This window comes from Canis lupus, chromosome 31, assembly GCF_048164855.1.
Source record: "Canis lupus baileyi chromosome 31, mCanLup2.hap1, whole genome shotgun sequence".
Taxonomy (NCBI): Eukaryota; Metazoa; Chordata; class Mammalia; order Carnivora; family Canidae; genus Canis; species Canis lupus.
Window position 1 is genome coordinate 27,983,476 of NC_132868.1, and position 21,022 is coordinate 28,004,497.

At 36.4% G+C, this 21,022-nt stretch overlaps 1 protein-coding gene across 6 annotated transcripts in view; it reads right to left on the reverse strand.

Annotated features, from left to right (window-relative positions):
* The window catches only part of IFT80 (intraflagellar transport 80), a 123,085-nt gene that overhangs the window by 50,390 nt on the left and 51,673 nt on the right, over nucleotides 1-21,022 (reverse strand). The gene's annotated exons all lie outside the window — the stretch shown is intronic.

The following is a 21,022-nucleotide window of genomic DNA, read 5'->3' on the forward strand; positions in this document are numbered from 1 at the left end:
ATGAGAGAAAAATCAATATACTGAAAAAAAATTTAAAGAAGTTTTAGATTGAGCATACATTAACATTTTAAGATAATTTTTTAAAAGAATGTGTCTTTATCCTAGAATTAATATTTTTCATAATAAAATGTATACTGAACAGAAGACATAGATGTAATTTTTAAAGTACAAGCAAAATATGAAACAAGTGTATAACATCTCTTAAGAACTGCAAAAACACCATTTCCATTCAAATCATTATTTTTAAGTAACAATACTGAATGGGCAAATACAAAGATTCTGCAGGAAAAAAAAAGACACCTTAGTATTCTTAAGGATCTCTATAGTCTCTACATCTGAAAAACTGGTTATAACATTTCAATAATGTCACTAAAAACTGAAACTAAACACACAATATAACTAAGCATCTCTGATAGACATTTTAAATAGTGAAAGCCTAGGTTAATGGATCTTCTTTTCTTGTTTTATTTTTTCATAATATAGTAAATATAAGTTCTTCTAGAGTCTACCTATCTTTTTGAGAAAGTTATCTAAAGGTATCAATAAGCACCCACAGGGACAACAGAGACGTGTGTGTGTGTGTGTGTGTGTGTGTGTGAATAAGACAGAAACATATTTGCTAGGATGATTTATTTGATTACATTTATATATATTCTCTTTCCATTCTTCCAACCTTACAGCCTAATGTCAAATTAAGTCTTGAGTTTTTGGTTGCTCTTGGGTGGGTATTTATTTTGTTGTACATTATTGTTGTTGCAAATATGTTCATTGTTAGCTATAGGCTCACTGACAAAAAGAAATGTGGAGAAAATGGGAAAAAATGTAGAAAAAGATTAATTCACACTACTATCAAAAAAGACTTTAAATTCCCAATAAAGTTCATATATACAATAAAAATGCTGAATGACTCTTACTACTCACTGACATGTTTTTCAGCTCCCTTCCACCATCCTTCAGACCTCTACCTGTTGCTTAAGTAAAAGGGCTAAAAAAAGTTATCGAGGAGGAGGTAATAAGCAAACTTTCACTTCATTAGCAGCATGAAAATGTTAGAAACTTCTTTTTTGAAATTAAGAAGAGTAAGTTCAAAAGTAGAATATATATAATAGTTAAAGTCACCTTTTTAAAAATAAGTAAAGACAAAGAACATCAAGGATACAAACAATGTGCTTCTGGCAATAAAATGAAATTAACTCATTTGTGTTTAACAAACAGAATTATGAAACACTGTATGACTACTATTTTGCATAAAAATTAAGTGGTTAGTATAGACAAATGAGACTTATTATTAATACACAATTCTTAATAGATTGAACTAAGCTTATGGCACATCTGTCATCCTAAATCTAGTCTGTTCTCATGGTGTAGATGCAACAGAGATCTTATTTTAAATTGTATTTTAAAACCACAGATTCATATTTTAAAACTATTTACTTTTTTTTTGAGAGATAGTATATGAGAGCAGGGAGTGAGGATGGCAAAGAGGGGCAGAAGGAGAGAAAGAATCTTAAGCAGGCTCCATGCTCAGCGTGAAACCTGACACGGGACTCAATCTCATGACCCTGAAATCATGACCTGAGCTGAAATCAAGAGTTGGATGCTTAAACGACTGAGCCACCCAGGTGCCCCTTAAAACTATTTAAAGTATGATCTTAAAATACCCAAAGAACCAAATCAGCAAGAAAGACACATCTTACTAAAATTAAACATAGAAAAATGTATCTAAGAACTCCTGGATACCTGATCCTAGCTAAGAGGAGAACATGGAAAGAAATGTTTAGGTAATACTATCATCACCCTATCTTTGTCTGATTTCTTTCAGAGTCCTGTATGGTTCATCAACAATGAAATCTGCAACATGCAACTTATCCCTAAAAACAAACTTCAAAGAATGTAACAGTACCGTGATATTAAAGCTATATTAAAATTTTACATTTTATTTAAAATTAAGAAGTGATTTCTTTTAGATGACTCTAGTTTCAAAAATAATACAAGCACAAGCAAATCATCAGAGAATGGGTCTTTAATAGTCATGGGAGTGGAGGTTGGGAGATAAGGTTATTTTGTCCAGTCAGAAAATTTTAATAATTACTGTTAAGTCAAAAAGATCTATTTATAATCTGTGCTTTAAACAAACTTTTAGGGATGCCTGGGTGGCTCAGTCAGTTAGGTGTCATTAAGTGTCCTACTCCTATTTTTTTTTTTTAAGTGTCCTACTCTTGATTTCAGCTTGGGTCATGGTCTCAGAGTCCTGGGATTTAACTCCACATTGGGCTCCATGCTCAGCAGGGAGTCTGCCTGAGATTCTCTCTCTCCTTCTCCTTCTGTCCCACCCCCACTCCATGCTTTCTCAAATAAATAAATAAATGTTTAAAACTGCAAAAAAATAAATAAATAAATAAATAAAACTGCAAATAAATAAATAGATTTTTAACACTCTAAGTCTCTTTTCTTCCCCAAATATGCCATGGAATATTCACGTTTATCTTTCCAACTCTAGAAAGAAATGAGGCAGCTTCCCTAGATGTAATTTAGTGATACTAAGTAAGAATCATGAAGATGGATTTTTAAATATCCCTCTTACTTAATACATCACTTGCTTTAACCCAACTATCCCTTACTTTAGGATATCCTCAGGCCAGCAGCATCTACATTGTCATCTTGTTAGAAGTGCAAATTAATGGGCCCAACTGCAATCCTATGGAACATGACCCTCTGGGGATATGAGGGCCAGGAAACTTTTAATGAGCTCTTCCGGGAATTCTTAAGCATGGAAAAGTTAGGACACTGGTTCTTAACTCTGGTTGCACATTAGAGTCACCTGGGATGCTTTTATAAAAGATACCAAAACCCAGGAATCCAATCAATTAAATCCAGAAATTCTTGGGATGGGATCTGGGTATATTTTTTAAAGTTCTATATGTGGTTTTAACATACAGCCACTGTTCTACAAGGAAAGAAAAATCTGCAATTTGGTTTAAGACTATCATTAACAACTGGCTCAGTGTTAATACCCTGCCAGTTCATCTGCCAACTCTTGAGAAAATTACATGACTGGTGTCTTAGCCTCTAATCCAGCTTCTCATAGTTATGTGTAAACTTGGGTTTTTACATTTGTTAGCAAGTCCATGCTTGTTCTGCTCACCACATGATAGGCCAAAGAGTTGAGAGGCTGGATATTGGGGGCAAGGAAAGTGTCTTACTTTGGAAAGTCAGCAAATCAAGGAGATGTAGGGCTATTGAACCAAAGAATCATCTTCCCACAGCATGAGATTTGAGCTTCTGTTATGTTAAGAGAGGGAAGTGGGAATTTGCAAATCTTATCTGTAACTTACCTGAATGAAGGGCTAAGCGGAACTTTCATTTCTTAGTCATTGCTAAGATTGGTCCTGAATTGCAGTTACAAAGATGCAGTTTTCTATTACTGTTATAACAAATTACCACAAACTTAGAGTCTTTTCTAAGTCATAACTCCAACATGGTTTTCACTGAGCATTGTTGGCAAGGCTATATTTCCTTTTGAAGGCTCTACAGGAGGACCCATTTCCTTGATCATTCAGGGTGTTAGCAGAATTCAGTCTCTTATAGTTGTAGGACAAGGAGGTTCTCATTTCTGTGCTGGCCACAGGTAACTTCTAGGGGCCACCTGCTGTGGTGGCCTTCCTCCATCTTTAAAGCCAGCAACAGGGGATCCCTGGGTGGCTCAGCAGTTTAGTGCCTGCCCTTGACCCAGGATGTGATCCTAGGATCGAGTCCCACATCAGGCTTCCTGCATGGAGCCTGCTTCTCTCACTGCCTGTGTCTCTTCCTCTCTCTCTCTGTGTCTCTCATGAATAAATAAAATATTAAAAAAAAAAAAAAAAGAAAAAGCCAGCAACAGCAGAATAAGTTGCTTTTACTTTCAGTCTCCTCCTCCTTCATCCTTTAACCCATCTGGGAAATATTCTCAGCTTTTAAAGATTTGTGATTAGACTGGGCCAATATGAATAATCCAGGATAGTCTTACCACCTAAAAGTTCATACCCTTAATCACATCTACAAGTTCCTTTTGCCTTTTAAGGTAACATATTCACAGGTTCTGGGGATTAGGGAATAGACATCTTTGGGGTCCTATTATTTGACGACCTACTGTGAAATTATAGCAATTTGGGGATTTTATTATTTTTTATTTTTAAAAAAGATTTTATTTATTTATTTGAATGAGAGCACACAAGTGAACAAGCATGAAGGGGGGAGGGGCAGAGGGAGAGGGAGAAGCAGAGGCCCTGATGAGCAGGAAGCTTAATGTAGCTGGACCCCAGGACCCTGGGATCATGACCCAAATAGACGACAGTCACTTAGCCGACTGAGCCACTCAGGTGCCTCAATTTGGAGATTTTTAAAGTTTTTTTTTTTTTCCCTAATGATTCAGATTCAGATATGAGCATGAATCATGATTCATTCATATATAAGCATGAAACACATGAACCAGTGCTTTTACCACTTTTTAGTAGTTTGGGGTTTGTGGTTTTGGCTTTCAAGAGGTTTATTCACAATTAAAAAGAAACTAAACAATAATCTCATCATGTTGTCACCAAATGGTAGTAGGATCTTGGTACTGTTCACATAGTATTGAATTATCAAGGATATCCAAAAGGAAACATTAAAAAATTATTGAACAAGTTACTTTTAGAAAGAAAAAAAAATGGGCTTATGAAATCAAAGAAAATATGCATTTAATAGTCTATCATGTAAATTGTACAGAAAGCATTGAAATCATACAGGCATACTTTATTTTATTGCACTTCACTTTATTGCACTTTGTAGATACTACATTTTTTACAAATTGAAGGTTTGTGGCTATCTGCATCAAGCAAGTCTATTGACCCTATTTTTCCAACAGTATCTTCTCACTTCATGTCTCTGTGTCACAATTAGGTAATTCTTGCAATATTTCAACATTCTTCATTATTATCATATGTGTTATGGTGATCTGGGATCAGTGATGTTATTATTGTAATTGTTCTGGGGCACCATGAACCATGTCCGTATAAAACAGCAACCACAACCCTAATCAGTTGGCAGCCATCCACACTAAGGCAAAACCTTCCACTAGCAAAAAGATTACAACTCACTGAAAGCTCAGATGGTGGTTAGCATTTTTTAGCAAGGAAGTATTTTTAATTAAGGTATATACATTGCTTTTTTAGACATAATGCTACTGTATACTTAATAAACTATAATATTGTGCAAACATAATTTTTATATGCACTAGGAAATCAAAAAAATTCAACTTGCTTGCTTTATTGTGATATTTGCTTTATTGCAGTGGTCTGGAACCAAGCCCACAAAATCTCTGAGGCATGTATGAATTAAGAAAAAGCAAGCTATTATTTTTTATGAATACTTCCTGATAGTATAAAAAAATTATACTGAGATAGAACTTTCCTTAGAGAAAATATGAACATCTTAGAATTCTGAAGGGAAATCCTTAAGGATCAATTTTAAGTTATTAAATCTATGGCTCCTAAACAGATGATACTGCAAATAATTAGGTATGGCCTAATGGTCTGGGAAAAAAAATCTATAGAATTTCTTTAAAAGGGAAGGAGGTGCAGAAGGGAAAGTTAATTTAAAAATGATGAAATAAAAGGAAATAACATCTTTCCTTAAATCAAAATAAAGGACTTAAAAATTTTTACATGATTGGTATCTCTGGCATTGACTAATCAGAATGTGTAAATATTGAAATTTATTTTATGAGATATTTATATATGTAGGAAATAATATGAGAGAGATTTTAGAAGAGGAAATTGTACCACTTAACCCCCAAATGGAGGGTGGAAGAGCAATGACATATCGTGTATAAGGAGTTATAGGTGGATTGGTCCACATGTAATGGGAGCTTTTGCATGATTTTAGCATATGTATACCTAAAGAACATTTGTCAACAGAAGTAAAGTTCTGTACTTCTAGACATAGATAATTAAATTTAGATCTTTAGGTACTGAAATCAGAAAAAAAGCAAATTCAAATTTGTGCTTTGTGGTTAAAAAAAAAATCTCTAGTCATTAAAAAAAAATATTTGGGGGAAGCCTGGGTGGCTCAGTGATAGAGCACCTGCCTTCAGCTCAGGGTGTGATCCCAGGGTCCTGGGATGAGTCCCATATCCAGTTCTTTGTTGGGAGCCTACTTCTTCCTCTGCCTGTCTCTGCCTCTCTCTCTCTCTGTGTCTCTTATGAATAAATAAATAAAGTTAAAATTTTTAACTTAAAATAAAAATTTTTTTAATGTTTTTAAGTTATTTAACCAGAGAGGAAGTTTACTTTAACCAAGTTTAGTCTTATCCTAAATAAAGACAGACATATCTAAAAGTTCACCATTATTCTATTCCTTCTCTATTTTCCCATGATTATAACCTTTGCCATTAAATAACTGTTACTTCATTATCTGTTTACAAGCTTTGCACAGTGGCAGTACCGGAGCCAATGAGATTTATCCAAAGCACGATTATTGCTTATTATCTGTTTACTTATCAGTACTCCTTCCTAGAGAACACATATTATTCTTTGACTAGCTAGAGTATCATAAAGAGCTTAGACACATCAATATTTGTTAAATGAATGAATGAATGAATTAATGAATGAGTAAGCCTGTGTCCTTAGGAAAGAATTCCTTCCCAGAGCTCAACCATGACTTCAACCTTTTTAAAATTAAAAAAAAAAAAAAAAAAAATCCAAGTAACAAATTAAAAGCCAAAAATTTAGAAATTTTAAAGTAGTCTTCTCAAAAACATCAACCAAACTGATTAAATGGACCATTTCTACTAATGACCTAGTCAAAATGTTGCAATGTACATCATTAAGTTATTGTGTTAAGTAAACGTAAGTCATTAAAAACCAAAACAATCTGTTTGTACGATGATCCATTAAAATATGATATTTATGTAATACCTGCTATGTGTTAGGTATTGATTTCTAGAAGATTAAAAGTTAGTTCTATAATAGAACCCTGATTTTGTTATGCTTGGTGAATTTCTCAATTCTGATAGCAGGGTCTCATACTGTAAAGGAAGGACAGTTCCTTGACCTGGCTTCTGGAAGATAACCCTGTAACCTTGTAGTCAATTCTTTTTGCTTAATGGTTTCTGCTACTTGTATCCAACTATAATAAAATGTAGAATAAGTATGAAATTATAGGGTCAGCCACACTTCTCTAGCACTACTTGAGTTTTTCCCATTTCTAGTATACCATGTGCTGTGCTGCCTCTTCCTATATAGCAACCTTATATCTACAATAAAGAAACAGGGCAGCCCAGGTAGCTCAGCGGTTTAGCGCCACCTTCAGCCCAGGGCGTGATCCTGGAGACCCCTGATCAAGTCCCATGTCCGGCTCCCTGCATGGAGCCTGCTTTTCCCTCTGCCTGTGTCTCTGCCTCTCTCTCTCTCTCTCTCTCTCTCTCTCTGTGTCTCATGAATAAATAAAATCTTAAAAAAAAAAACACAAAGAAACAAACAACACCGTACTATTAGTTATGAAAGGAAGCAAGCAGTATGTCCAATGGCCATGGAAGGGATATCATAGAACGGTGGAGTTGAAAGGAAAGAAGCGATCACTTAGCTTAGCCCATTTAACTTCGTAAATTTATCACTGAAGTCTTAACTCTAGGGATCTACAACCATGTCAATACTACTTGTACATTAAAATACAATACAATATAGGGCGCCCGGGTGGCTCAGTGGGTTAAGTGTCTGACTCTTGATTTCAGCTCAGGTCATGACCTCAGGGTGGTGGAATCAAGCTCCCTGTCTAGTTCTGCACTTAGTGCGGAGTCTGCCCGAGATTTTCTCTCTATGCCCCCTCCCCCGCCCCTGCAGCTCATGCTCTCTCTCTAATAAATAAAATCATAAAAAAAAAAAAATACCACACCATCACACTGGACAGCACAATACGGAGAACTGAGAATGCGCCTATAAAGGATGTTCCATCTAAGAAAAGAGACCTTTTTTCCCCTGTATTCTTCCAAACTGCTTAGGCATATAGTTCCCCACCAAGGAATCAAGAGATATGTATACTAAAAACCATGACTTGACTATAATAACTTACAAAAGTACCTCCCAAATGCCAACGTCACCCTTTTCTTAATACTGCTATATATATATATTTATAAATATATATAAATACACTAGTTTAAAAGAATTCTCAACAGGGATCCCTGGGTGGCTCAGTGGTTTAGCGCCTGCCTTCGGCCCAGGGCGTGATCCTAGAGTCCCGGGATCGAGTCCCACATCAGGCTCCCTACACGGAGCCTGCTTCTCCCTCTGCCTGTGTCTCTGCCTCTCTCTCTCTGTATCTTTCATGAATAAATAAATAAAATCTTTAAAAAAAAAAAAGAATTCTCAAAAACATATCTTTAGCCAAGTTGGATGAATTCAATTCATAAAAGCATGTGTTCACAAATCAAGTTTAGGAGGAAGAGACGACAGATGCAAAGTTTCTCACATTTCTTTGTTACACTAATGATTTTTAAAATCAATATTCTCTCCCACATACCAGGAATTAGGAAATTGCAGGCTATCTTAAATTACATGTGTTAACATACATAATTGACAATGAGAAGTTACATATTGCAGTAAGACCAGTTACTAAAGACGATGAATCATTGCAATTATTGTAACTGAATGGAAGAATGAATGAACAGAGGGTCTTTTTATTAAAATGACTGCATATTTGCGAACAGAAGGAAAAAAAATATGGCAAAAGTTCTCTTATACAAGCAATAGCACCACCTGCTGATTAATAAAAGCAACAACATCAGTTAATTTTAAAATTTGGCCAAAGGTACTTATATATTCAGATTTTTTCCCTTGAATTCTGTTCCATTTAATATGATATAATACAATTCGTTAGTATATTCTGTATATTTATTTACAATAACTGATTTGATTTGAAAGTTTCTACTTCACATTATTTGAATCATGCATTTCTCAAAAATCAAAAGTAAAAATAAAATTTATTATGAAATCAAGGGAAAAATTATGGTACGATGACTTTTAATTTTTATTCCACAAGTAATTTACTTGTACCATAATTTATTTTACTAACCACTCAATAATATATATTTAATTTGTGTCTGATATTCCCTGACTACCCCACCTAAAATGACATCTTCCTTACCCAATCTTATTTTTTATGTCATTTATTATCATTTAATATATTATAAATTCATTTTGTTTGTTTGTGTATAGCTTTTCATCTGCTAGAATGAAAACTCTCAGGATCCCTGGGTGGCGCAGCGGTTTGGCGCCTGCCTTTGGCCCAGGGCGCGATCCTGGAGACCCTGGATCGAATCCCACATCGGGCTCCCGGTGCATGGAGCCTGCTTCTCCCTCTGCCTGTGTCTCTGCCTCTCTCTCTCTCTCTCTGTCTCTGTGACTATCATAAATAAATAAAAATTAAAAAAAAAATTTAGAATGAAAACTCTCAAGAGCAGGTATTTATTTTGTTTACTGCTGTTTCTTTAACACCTAGGGCAAGTGCCTGGCATATAATAGACTCTCAAAAACTATTCATGAAGGAATCAATGAACATGAAAATAGATGAACAAATGAATATGCAATGCATCTTTAAACTTCCTTGAAAGGATAATAGCTCTGTTAAAGTTTCAAGGATCTTGATAGATTTTGCCAAATTATACTTGAGAAAAGTTGTACCAATTAATACTCCTTTTGTTGCTTTTTGAGGAGGCCCATTTTCCCATTTTTCAATGAGTGGAAAATGGCATTATACTGTGATTTTTATTTGCATGATGAAGAGACTGATCATATTTTTGGGTTCTGGGGGGCATTTACAATATACCTCTCTTTTTTTGCTCATGTTCTTTAGTTCAAGATTTTCTATTTGATTCCTTTTCTGTAATTTCTCTTTATTGATATTTTCTATTTGTTCAGACCTTGTTCTTTTGGTTTCTTTAAGACTTATTTATTTTATTTCAGAGAGAGAGTGAGTGCACATGGGGGGTGTGGGGTAGAGCAAAGAGATAGGGAGAGAGATAATCCCAAGAAGACTCCCCGCTGAGCATGGAACAGGATGTGGGGCTTTGATCTCACCATTCTGTGATCATGACCTGAGCTGAAACTAAGAGTCAGATGCACAACCAACTGTGCCACCCAGACAGCCCTGGTTTCTTTTTGATCTTTACCTATGGTTTTCTTTAGCACTTTAAGCATATTTAAAGTCTTTATCTAATAAATCCAATGCTAGGCTTCCTCAGGGATAGTTCTTTTTTTTTTGTAAATGGGCCATACTTTCCTGCCTCTTTTGTATGCCTTGTAATTTTTTGTTGAAAATGGATGTTTTGAATATTATAACATGGTAACTCCGGAAATTAGATTCTCCTCCCTCCCCAGGGTTTGCTATTGTTGCTTTCTTAGGGCTACAGTAATTTGTTGTTTTTTTTTTAAGATTTCATTTATTTATTTGAAAGAGAGAGAAAGCATGAGCAAGGGAGAGGGGGAAAGGGAGAGGGAGAAGTAGACTCCTCACTGAGCAGGGAGCTCAACTCCAGGCTCGATCCTAGGACTCTGGGATCGTGACCTGAGTAGAAGGCAGACGCTTAACTGACTAAACCACCCAGGTGCCCCTGAAGAACTTTTTAAAAACCTGTAATGGGCAGCCCTGGTGGCCTCAGTAGTTTAGCACCACCTTCAGCCCAGGGTGGGATCCTCGAGATCCGGGATCGGGTCCCATGTCGGGCTTCCTGCATGGAGCCTGCTTCTCCCTCTGCCTGTGTCTCTGCCTCTCCCTCTCTCTCTCTCTGTGTCTCTCATGAATAAATAAATAAAATTAAGGAAAAAAAAACCTTTATTGATCTGTACAATTGATAAATAGTCATTAAGAAAAGATCACACTAAACAAAATCATATAAAGAAGGAAAAGATGACCCAAATATAGTACTGGGTACACCTTTATCTGCGTAGTTAGACATATGAGTATACAATTTTATACAGGTGGAATCACAGAATAACATGTTCTCCTATAAACGTGGTCTTTTCACTAAATAACCATGGATATCTTTCTAGGTTATTAAACATAATAGCTCTTCCCTATTTTAAATGAATTAAGGGTATTCCATTTTAGGTATAATCAAATAATAACCTGAGGAATGGATAAACAAAACGTGTCATATTCATATATTGGAATATTATTTGTTCAGAAAAAGGAATGAAGTACTAATATATGAAACAACATGGATGAACCTTGAAAACATAGTAAATCAAAGAAGCTAGTTCACAGGAGGCCACATACTGTATTATTCCATTTATATGAAATGGCATGAATAGGGAAATCCATAGGAAAAGAAAGGTGATTAGTAGTTGCCAAAGGCTGGGAGTTGGGGAGGGAGAAATAGGAATTAATAGTAAATGAGTATGCGATTCCTTTTAGAGGGGAGGAACATGTTCTAAAATTAGAGTGTGGTGGTCATACAACCCTATGAATACATTTAAAAATACTGAATTGTATACTTTAAGTGTGTAAAATGTATAAAATATAAATTACGTCTCAAAAAGCTGCTTTAAAAAAAGCAGGCAGAAACTTAAGAAGAGACAATGGATGAAAAAGGGAAAATAGTATTGAGTGAATTTCCATTTTTTACGACCTTATATCAGAGCAGACCCTAGTTGGTGCCAAGCATTGTGGCTAAACCTCAGATAGAAACTTGCTGTCACTGACAGAGAAATCAGAGGATAAAGTTCAGGCTGATCATGCAGTTGGAAACTGAGGGGGAAAAATCCAAAAAGAGAAACAGAGAATTCATCTTTCCTCCAGAAAGAAGACAGAGCCTGAAGTCTGAGTTCAGTCAAGTTAACTCCCTGTTAACAAACACAGAAAAATCAGTGCTCTTTAGTGAAACATAACAAAATCCAGACTCATTACTATGTATTGCTCACAATGTTCAGAATACAATTCAAAATTACTAATTATACAAACACACAAGAAAAATGGCCCAAGAGAAAAGGCAATTGGTGACAAAATGCTAGAATTAACAGAAAATTATTTTAAAGAACCTATTATAACCAAGGCCTAAATGGGAAATATGATTTTTAACATATTAATAACAGAAAATCTCAGCAAATAAGAACTATGAAAAAATAACCAAATGGAAGTTCTAGATGTGAAAAATATAATATGTGAAATTAAAACTCACTGGATGGGCTTATGAAAAGATCAGAGATAATTAATGAAAGAACTACTAAATGAAGATAGATCAACAAAAATTATCCAATTAGAAATCTGAGGAGAAAAAAGATTGGAAAATTTTGAATAGAGCCTTGTTGACCTGTGGGATAATATCAAAGGTCTAAAAAAATTCACAACTGTATTCCAGCAGGGAAGGGAAGAAAGAATAGGACAGGAAAAAATGTGAAAAAATGGCCAAAATTTGCCCAACCTAGGTGAAATCATAGATTTATATATTCAGGAAATGTACAGAAGCCCAAACAAAACAAATACAAAGAATACTATACACTATCAAACTGCTGGAAACCAAAGACAAAGAGAAAATCTGTAAAGCAGCCAGAGCTAAATGCCACTTTATAATCAGAACAATGATACAAAGAGTTATTTTTTATCAAAAGGACCAAAAGAAAGTGGGAGAATATTTTTAAAGTGCTCAGAGGAAAAAATAAAACTCTGTCAACTCAGAATTCTAAATCCAGTGAAGATGTCCTACAAGAATGAAATGGAAACAGACATTTTTAGATAAACAAAAAGTAAGAAAATTTTTAACCAGCACATGTATACTGAGATACACCTAAAGGACAATTTTTAAGCTGAAGGCAAATTATGTCAGATGAAAACTAGAATCTTCAGGAAGCAATGAAGAGCACTAGAAACGCGGAACATGTAGGTAAATATAAAAGACCACTTTTATTGTCTTAATTTCTTTAAAATGATTATGACTTCTAAAGCAAAAATTATAACATGCTGTGTGATGTAATACTAATAATAACTATAGCATAAAGGAGAGGTAGATAAATGGAGTTACATAGATACAAAGTTCTTATATTTTACACAAAATAGTATAATATTAACTCCAAGTAGTATATGAGACAAAATAAGCCTCAAGTAATGCCCATTCTCTCTGGGTAAAGGACCAGGTAGAAGGGGGCCCTGGTAAGCTGGAACCCTTTTGACATAACTACCCTAACTCCAGGCACTCACCATGAAAGAAGCCATGGCACCCTCTCCACTAGGCATGGTATGCTGTGGAGACAGCGGATAGAACGCTATGAAACATTCCCACCCTGTACTCAAAGAGCAGAGGTCACACCCCTCCTCTTCCCTACATGGTGCTGCCAAGGCTATGAGGTAGATCTCAGTCAGACCATTCCAGCCCTACAATACTGAAGCAGTGGTCCTCCCTGATCAGCACTGCGAAGACCAACAAGTGGGACCCTGTCTACCATCCCCAGTTTGCACTAATGACAGGAAAGAGGCACCCAGCTCCTCTCAATAAGAGTTGGAGTAGGATTATGGAGTGAAAGGGAGCCACAGAAAGGTGTTAAAGCTTTAAGTCTGTGTATGAAGCCTCTTGAACCCCATCAAGCAGCTCATACATGCAACCCACTAGAATCAACAAAGTAACACTATGACAATTGTACTGCAGTGTGGAAGAAATACCACTTAGGTTTCAAATTTGCCTTGGGGTTAAAAACAGGGCAGACCAGAATAGCACTGCAACTGCTTTAAAAATGAAACTGATATCTGAACCACAGTCCTCAAAAGTGAAGCAGGACATGGGTTCTCAATCGATACAGGTAACTAACTGCCTGACTAAAGAGAAGCTATAAATAGAAACCAGGGTTATATATCAGCTTAGTGAGAGTCTTTTTAAAATATCTAATTTTATAATGAAAGTTAATGGCAATATTAAATTTATTGTATAACAACTGAGTTAGAGTAACATATCTATTCATAAAAATATAAAATTTCTGCTTTTTCATCATAGGGAATATAGTTGATGGTATCATAATAGTACTGTATGGTGACAGATGATAGCTACACTTGCGGTGAGCACACTGATACATACGGACTTGTCAAATCTCTATGCTGCGCATTTGAAACTAATGTAACACTGTGTGTCAACTATACTTTCATTTAAAAATCTCCTTTTCTGGGGCAGCCTGGGTGGCTCAGCGGTTTAGCGCCGCCTTCGGCCCAGGGCCTGACCCTGGAGACCCGGGATTGAGTCCCAGGGCAGGCTCCCTGCATGGAGCTTGCTCCTCCCTCTGTCTGTGGCTCTGCCTCTCTCTTTCTCTCTCTCTGTGTCTCTCATGAATAAATAAATAAATTCTTTAAAAAAATCAGCTTTTTCAATATTCCTGTCATCAATCTAGTTACATACTTGCACAGTAAGAAAGGTATTCAAACCAAAACCTAATCTATCATTAGCTACCTTCAAGCATTTGAGTTTGTTCCTCTCCACTAGAAATATTAAAAGAAAATGTTTTAAAAATCGTATTTTTCTACATTTAATATTTCTCAGATAACCAGAAAGTTTACATTACCATCATTCTTTGAAGCTTATTTTGTAAAATTACCATCTAATTTTTGTCAAGGAAGCCTAGATAAGAATTTTTAATAAAATGTTAAGAAACACTGCATTCAACTAAAATTTGTGAAGAGCTCTCAAAATAGAAATCTAATAAATATGTAGTAAGTGCTGGGGTACATATCATTCCTGAGGACCAGATTCTTATATCTAATATTGAAATTCTTCCAAAAACTCTGGCTCTGGATAAATGATTACTACTACTTAAACTTTCAGTTGCAGGTTATGAGAGAAAAAAAGAAATGAGCTACATTTAAGAGTAACATTTCCAGGTTGAAGAGAACATCTACTTCCCTCTTAAAAGAAGCCTTAGCAGGTCTTTTCAAGAGATAAACAAATGTGTGAGAAAAGCATCCAATATCAGCTGACTGAAATTTTTGGTTATTTTTTTTTTAAGATTTTATTTATTTATTCATGAAAGACAGAGAGAGAGGCAGAGACACAGGCAGAGGGAGAAGCAGGCTCCATGCAGGAAGCCCGATGTGGGACTCGATCCTAGGACTCCAGGATCATGTCCTGGGGGAACCGCTGGGCCACCCAAGCATCCCTCAATTTTTGGTTCTAAGTTGATATCACTTACTTGTTAAGTAGAAAAGATGAAGAATCTCAATAAGCATTGCCTTCTTACATTTCATCACACTAAAATGCCTTGATCCTCCAAATAGATTAGTTCCCATTTCTAGGAACAGCCTCCTAGTAAAATGTATTGCAACTGTAATTAAATAAGTGTGTAATCAATCCTTTAATATCTATCTTAGTAACAAGAAAATAAACTCCACAGGGGCAATATCCACTTGTTTTTGTTTTTATTTTTATTTTTTATTTTTTTTTTAGATTTTATTAATTTATTTGAGAGAGCATAGAAGGAGAGGGAGAAGCAGACTCCCCACTGAGCTGAGAGCCCAACACGGGGCTCAATCCCAGGACCCCAAGATCATGACGTGAGCTGAAGATAGATGCCTAACCAACTGAGCCACCCAGACACCCATTTTTCTTTTCTTTCTTTTTTAAATTTTATTTGAGAGAGAGAGAGAGAGAGACTTGGCATTTATTTTTTTAAAGATGTGCAGAAAGTACTTATACAGGTAATTTGGTTTTGACTCAAAATGCTTACAGCATTTATACCTTAGGAAAGAGAATTATTCCTCAAGAAACATGTAATGATTGCATAAAAGAGTTCCAAGTAATTTTTGTGAAAATATGCAAGGTAAAAATAAAAACAAATCCAATGAATTCCCATTGACAATTCAATGAATATAAAAGCTCCAATGGTATTTACAACTAGTTATTCTGGGTTAGTTTAGAAAATTAGGAGACAATATAATCACATACATTATTCATATACTATAAACTTTTTCCCTATAGCAAAATGATAAAGAGTATAGATTATTCTTGAAGACTAGATTTTTACAATATCTAATACTGAAATTTGGCCACGGAATAGCCCCTGGGTAAATGATGACTACTAGTAATTACACAATTTAAGTTACAGATTATGAGAGAGACAAAATATTATATCCCCAAAGTAATTTTAAATGAGACAGATGCTAAAGAAGAATCAGACGAATAAGTTACATGAATTTTTTAAAAAGAAACTTAATCTTTTCAATTAGACTACTCTTTTGGTATCATCTTCATTATCATTTCTTCTTTCACCTCCAAAAATAAAGCATTTGTTCTATAATAGGCCAAGCATTAACACTTTCAGAACTCAGAAGGAATAATCAAACATCTTACACGTTTTACTTAAATATTCCCTGAAGTGTGGTCTGAGGACCACCTAATAAAGGTAACCAGGGAACTTCTTAAAAATACAACTCCTTGGACCTCATTCTACTGAGATTTTGGTTCATCACATTGTAAATAGGGACCCCAGAATATATAGTTTAGCAATACCCAGGTGATACTTATGAACACTGAAATTTAGGTAATTTGATTTATCAATGTAATGACTGCACAGGGATCTAATAAAATATATCACACAAAGCCAGTACAAATTATATCACACCACTTTTCTGCCCCTGGAAGCCACCGAGTAAGCCTCGTTAAAGTCTCCCGTCCCACCACCGTCATGTCTAAGTCAGAGTCTCCCAAAGAGCCTGAGCAGCTGCAGAAGCTCTTCATTGAGCTTTGAAACAACTGATGGAAGTCTGAAGAGCCATCTGGAGCAATAGGGAACGCTTACGGACTATGTGGTAATGAGATCCAAACACCAAGCACTCCAGAGGCTTTGGGTTTGTCACATATGCCACCGTGGAGGAGGTGGATGCAGCTATGAATGCAATGCCACACAAGGTAGATGGAAGAGTTGTGGAACCAAAGAGGACTGTCTCAAGAGAAGATTCTCAAAGACCTGGTGCCCACTTAACTGTGAAAAAGATTTTTGTTGGTGGCATTAAAGAAGACACTGAAGAGCATCATCTAAGAGATTATTTTGAACAGTATGGGAAAATTGAAGTGATTGAGATCATGACTGACCGAGGCAGTGGCAAAAAGAGAGGTTTTGCTTTGTGACATTGATGACTGTGACTCTGTAGACAAGACTGTCATTCAAACATACCATTCTATGAATAGGGTAGCCTGAGTGGCTCGGTGGTTTAATACCGCCTTCGGCCCAGGGTGTGATCCTGGAGTCCCAGGATGGAGTCCCATGTCAGGGTCTCTGCAAGGAGCCTGCTTCTCCCTCTGCCTGTGTCTCTGCCTCTCTCTCTCTCTCCCTCATAAATAAATAAAATCTTTTAAAAAAAAAAAAACCATACTGTGAATGGTCACAACTGTGAAGTAAGGAAAGCCCTATTGAAGCAAGAGATGTCTAGTGCTTCATCCAGCCAAAGAGGCTGAAGTGGTTCTGGAAACTTTGGTGGTGGTCATGGAGGTGGTTTGGGTGGGAATAACAACTTTGGTCATGGAGGGAACTTCAGTGGTTGAGGTGGCTTCGGTGGCAGTCGAGGTGGTGGTGGACAGGGTGGCAGTAGGGATGGCTATAACGGATTTGGTAATGATAGAAGGAACTTTGGAGGTGGTGGAAGCTATAACGATTTTGGCAATTATAACAATCAATCCTCAAATTTTGGACCCATGAAAGGAGGAAATTTTGGAGGCAGAAGCTCTGGCCCCTATGGTGGTGGAGGCCAATACTTTGCTGAACCATGAAACCAAAGGTGGCTATGGCAGTTCCAGCTGCAGCAGCAGCTATGGCAGTGGCAGAAGGTTTTAATACTGCCAGGAAACAAAGCTTAGCAGGAGAGGAGAGCCAGAGAAGTGACAGGGAGCTACAGGTTACACCAAATTTGTGAACTCAGCCAAGCACAGTGGTGGCAGGGCCTAGCTGCTACAAAGAAGACATGTTTTAGACAATATTCATGTGTATGAGCAAAAAACTCGAGGACTGTATTTGTGACTAATTGTATAACAGGTTATTTTAGTTTCTGTTCTGTGGAAAGTGTAAAGCATTACAACAAAGGGTTTTAATGTAGATTTTTTTTTTGCACCCATGCTTTTGATTGCTAAATATAATAGTCTGATCATGATACTACATATATGTGTCTTTAAAAAAAAAAATTAAAAAAAAAATTATACCACACCATAAAATGCTATCCTCAGGCCAGCAACCCCGACAGTAAGGTATTCAAATTGAAATCCAGGTAATTATTCTTGACTCCTCCCACTTTTTTTTTTTTTTTAAGATTTTATTTATTTATTCATGAGAGACACACACAGAGAGAGAGGCAGAGACACAGGCAGTGGGAAGAGCAGGCTCCCGGCAAGGAGCCCGATGTGGAATTTGATCCCGGATCCTGGGATCACGCCCTGGGCCAAAGGCAGACGCTCAACTGCTGAGCCACCCAGGCGTCCCTCTTCCCACTGTTTATAGCAAGAGTTTATCTCCTGAACCTGCCCACTTCTTCCCATCCCCACTGCTATTCCATATTATTCAGGACAACATCACTTACTTGTACTCTGCAAAAGCCTCTATTTAGCCATCCTGCCTACAGTCTACTGTCCCTCTAATCCTGCTGACCTCAGAGTACACATCCCTAAAAATGCAAAATCTAATAAGGTCACTACTTAAAATGGACCAGTGGCTCACTACTGCCTGAGGATAAAATCCAAACTTTTAATTTTTCTAACAGACTATAATTCCTTGTCTTTACATGTTCTGTTCCCTCTCTTGTACCACTGTTCCTTTGATACCAAAGCAATATTTCCAATATTTGAATATTACCATGTTACTAGCCACCATCCATGGCTTTCTAATCACTAACATACCAGTTTTCCAATTTGACTGTTTCAGCTGTTCAAAGGAAATCTTATATTGGATGCTTAAATAATAAAACTGATTAATGCAGAGCTTTTCTGGTTGCCATTGGAGATGACCAGGAGGCTCAACCCCCTTACCTCCTTTCTACCCTATAGCAACTTCTAAGAGTGCTTCCAAGAAAGTAATTCAATATTTTTTCTTAAAAGATTTTATTCATTTATTCATGAGACACAGAGACACAGGCAGAGACACAGGCAGAGGGAGAAGCAGGCTCCTCGCAGGGAGCCGGATGTGGAACTTGATCCCAGGACCGAGATCACTCCCTGAGCTGAAAGCAGACATTCAACTGCTGAGCCACCCAGGTGTCCCAGTAATTTGGTTTTTAAAACCTAGACTCTCTTACGTGGCAAACACAGATCTGGTCCAAGAGCATGTTTTCTGCACAAAGGTACCATACATGGATACCCAAAAGTTCCTTCTGACTGCAACTCTCTTCCCTCAACTTTTCTCCTTGAAGAACTACTAATTCTTCAAGCTTCAGCTCTCCAGTCAATATTCACAGGCAGAATTAAGCTCTGCCACACCTTCACAGTGCTTGCATAAAATAAACCTCCTGTATAGCATTTATCACATTGTACTATGAGTCTTATAGCCTGATTCTTTACTAGATTGACAACAACTTGAGTAAAAATCTTTACATCTCTCTATCCCCAGTTTCTAAAATACTCTCTGATGAATAATATACATATGATGTCTATTGAATAAAAGAAAAAAAATATATAAATGTTAATCTCAAGTCCTTAAAAAATTATTACAATGTCTTCAGTCTAATCAGTGAAATAAGGTAAAAGAAAAATCCTTTTCCAGAATAGTTAACATTCTAATAATAGGTTTGGTATTTAATGAAATAAAACTTTATTTTTAAAGATTTTATTTATTTATTCATGAGAGACACAGAGAGAGAGGCGAGACATAGAGGGAGAAGCAGGCCCCTTGCAGGGAGCCCGATGCAGGACTCGATCCCTGGACATGGGATCATACCCTGAGCCAAAGGTAGATGCTCAACTACTGAGCCACCCTGGCATCCCTGAAGTAAATCTTTAGTTCAGTTATTTGGATTAATCCAATGGCCCACATTCTTAAATTTTTAAATATTTCCATAAAAATTGTAATTTAAAGATTATTTATTTTAAAGAGAAAAAGAGAGCACACATGCACAAGCAGGGGAAGAGGGGAGAGGGAGAAAGAGAATCCTCAAGCAGAACGCTGCTGAGCTTGGAACCAACATGAGGCTTGATCCCAGGATCCTGAGATCATGACCTGAGCTGAAACCAAGAGTCAGATGCTCAACTGACTGAGCCATCCAGGTACCCCAAGATGGGCAATTTAAAATTATCTTGCTTAAATTGATTTATTAGTGAATTATTGAGTATCTACTGTGTTATATAGATGATAGAGAACCATTAAGCTAAGGGATCTTACAAGCTATCTAGGTAGTCAATAATAATGTACATAAAATGAAAATGGAAAATGTAAGAATGAATAACAGTCTATTTAGAATCATTGGTGAAAAATTAGATGAAAATGAGATTGTGATAGAACATCTTGATGTTATAACTAAAAAAAGAAGACCTTACATAAGAGGAAGTTAGAAAAAGAAATACCTATGGAAGCTATCAGGAAAGGAAGTCAAACAGGAGATAGGCCTTAAAGAATGGATAGAATTCAGTTAAGACAGTGGTGAGAGTAATCCATGAAAGGAAATGTTGAGTAAGGATGTTAGTAAGGATCAGAGAAGATTCATGAGCCTGATGAGCAGAGATACAAATTAGGGAGTTGTGGGGAAAAAAGACTGAATGGATTTTATGGCATCAGCGTTCAGAGAGCTTCTAAAACCAGGAAAAAGACTTCATATTTTATGTGATAGAAAACAAGTAACCAGAAAGCTTAATAGATCATTTATAAAGCTTTAATAATTCTAAATTAATTGTCTTATTTTGCATTCGAGGAAAATAAGCCACAGAACCATTATGTGATTTCCTCTTAGTTAGGAATAATACAGAGTAACCCCACTTATCATTCGGTTGCTTCTGGAACACTTTGATGAAGTAACTCCTCGTTCAAGTATAATGGGTAAATGCAGTTGAGCTTGGCTATTTGCCTAGGTT